This window comes from Quercus robur, chromosome 8 (genome assembly GCF_932294415.1).
Source record: "Quercus robur chromosome 8, dhQueRobu3.1, whole genome shotgun sequence".
NCBI lineage: Eukaryota > Viridiplantae > Streptophyta > Magnoliopsida > Fagales > Fagaceae > Quercus > Quercus robur.
This window is the reverse complement of record NC_065541.1, coordinates 42,068,194-42,070,076: the sequence shown is the minus strand read 5'-3', so window position 1 is coordinate 42,070,076 and position 1,883 is coordinate 42,068,194. Positions and strand designations below refer to the sequence as shown.

The 1,883-nt window shown below is 36.9% G+C and overlaps 1 non-coding gene across 1 annotated transcript; it reads left to right on the top strand.

The window, feature by feature from the left end:
* Nucleotides 1–917: 917 nt before the first annotated feature.
* Nucleotides 918–1,056, top strand: LOC126698020 (small nucleolar RNA Z247). The gene has a single exon (XR_007646381.1). It is a non-coding gene; the product is annotated as a small nucleolar RNA Z247 (small nucleolar RNA).
* The last annotated feature ends 827 nt before the right edge of the window (nucleotides 1,057–1,883 follow it).

Here is a 1,883-nt window from a genome sequence, read left to right as displayed (position 1 = left end):
CTTTGTTATTCCGTCTCTAGGCCAAAGTCCATTTACTCTACTTATTCAATCTTGCTCCTCGTTGAAGACCACCTCAATGGTGTTTGGAGAGGGAAATTTATCTATAAAAAAAATCAAATTTTTTAATATGAATATGAGCGAAATTTCTCTACCCAAATTACTTCTCCTCTCTTTCTCAAAAAAAAAAAAAAAAAAAAAAAAAAATCTTCTCCTCTGGTGCTACTTCAACTTCTATTCTACCATGTTATGTTTCATATTTCGCCAATCCATTCTAAAGATAAAAGATTACATAAATATGTATGAGAGAGATGCATATACCTTTTTTTTGGGTTTAGAGATAAGTATGGAATGTCATAAATAAGGGATAATAAATGAGATCCTAATCTTAGTATGAATGAGTGTTCTTTTTTAACCATTGGATTTACTTAAATCCAATGGTTTAGAAAAGATGTAATCCTAAAGAGTTACACCATGTATAATTTGAACTCATCTCATATATATTTAAAAAAGACTTCTCTCCATCTTTTAGTATAAGGAGAATCAAGTTGCAGCTATCTTAATGCTTCTTCACACCAAGGAAATTTCAACGATAGAGAAGCAGTGGCTCAAAGATGAAGCTGAAGGAGAAACAATGGCTTTGAGTTTAGATATTGTTAAAGGAGAAAAAAAGTGGCTTTGAGTTTAGACCTAGTAAGAAGATGAAGTACTTAGTTTCAGGAAAAAAAAAAGGGTAGCCAAAATGTACCACCTTTCGGGATGTCTTGCAAGCATTAGAATGCATGTTCACCTCCCAATCTAGGGCTAGAACAATGCAAATCTACTATCAACTCGCCATTTTGATGAAAGACAATTCATCTATTGCTGATTATTTCCACCAGTTCACTACACTGGTTAACACTCTTGTTGCCATAGATTAGCCCCTTAACAATTTCGAACTTATCTCTTTTCTTCTAGCTGGTCTTGGATTGGACTATGATTCATTTGTCACATCAGTGACTACAAGGGTTGATCCTTTCTCCATTGAAGAATTGTATGGGAACTTACTAGCTCATGAGATTTGTCTCAAACAACAGCAACCTACCGTTGATCTCGCCATTGTTGGAGCAAATTTTGCAGGTCAAGGGAATGCACGTGGAGGTCATGGTGGCAAGAACAACTCCTCCTCTGGCCTTGGAACATCCTCTTCCAGCCAAAAAAATAATCGTGGCAGGGGGCGTGGATGTGGCAATGCACCTTCTTCCTCCACAAGTCGTCCAATCTACTAGGTATGCAATAAGGCAGGTCATTCAGCCCTTAACTGCCATCATCGGTATGATAACTCTAACTCCATAGACTCCTCCAACATGCATGCCCTGCTCACTACTCCTTAATCTGCATTTGATCTCAATTGGTACCCAAATTATGGAGCTACACACCATCTCACAGCTAATCTTGCAAACTTGAATGTGAGGGTAGACGAGTATCATGGTTCTGATCAAATTCGAATTGGTAACGGTCTTGGTTTGAATGTAAAACATATTGGTTCTACAAAATTATCTACTGCTACTTCCTCTTTTCTTTTACATGACGTTTTACATGTTCCTCATATCACCAAAATTTTGATCTTTGTTCATAAATTTACCAATGATACTAATACATCCATTGAGTTTCACCCAAATTATTTCATTGTGAAGGATCGAACAATAGAGAAGGTTTTGCTGTGCGGGCTGAGTAAAGATGGGTTGTACTTGTTTCCCTCTGCTTTCAATAAAATTCCTTCGTTGTCATTTGCCTTTGTTGGTGAATGTACTTCCCCAAATCAATGGCATTCATGCTTGAGACATCCTACCTTTCGTGTTGTTCATCATGTTCTTTCTAGATTTAGCTTGCCTTTTAGTTCAAAT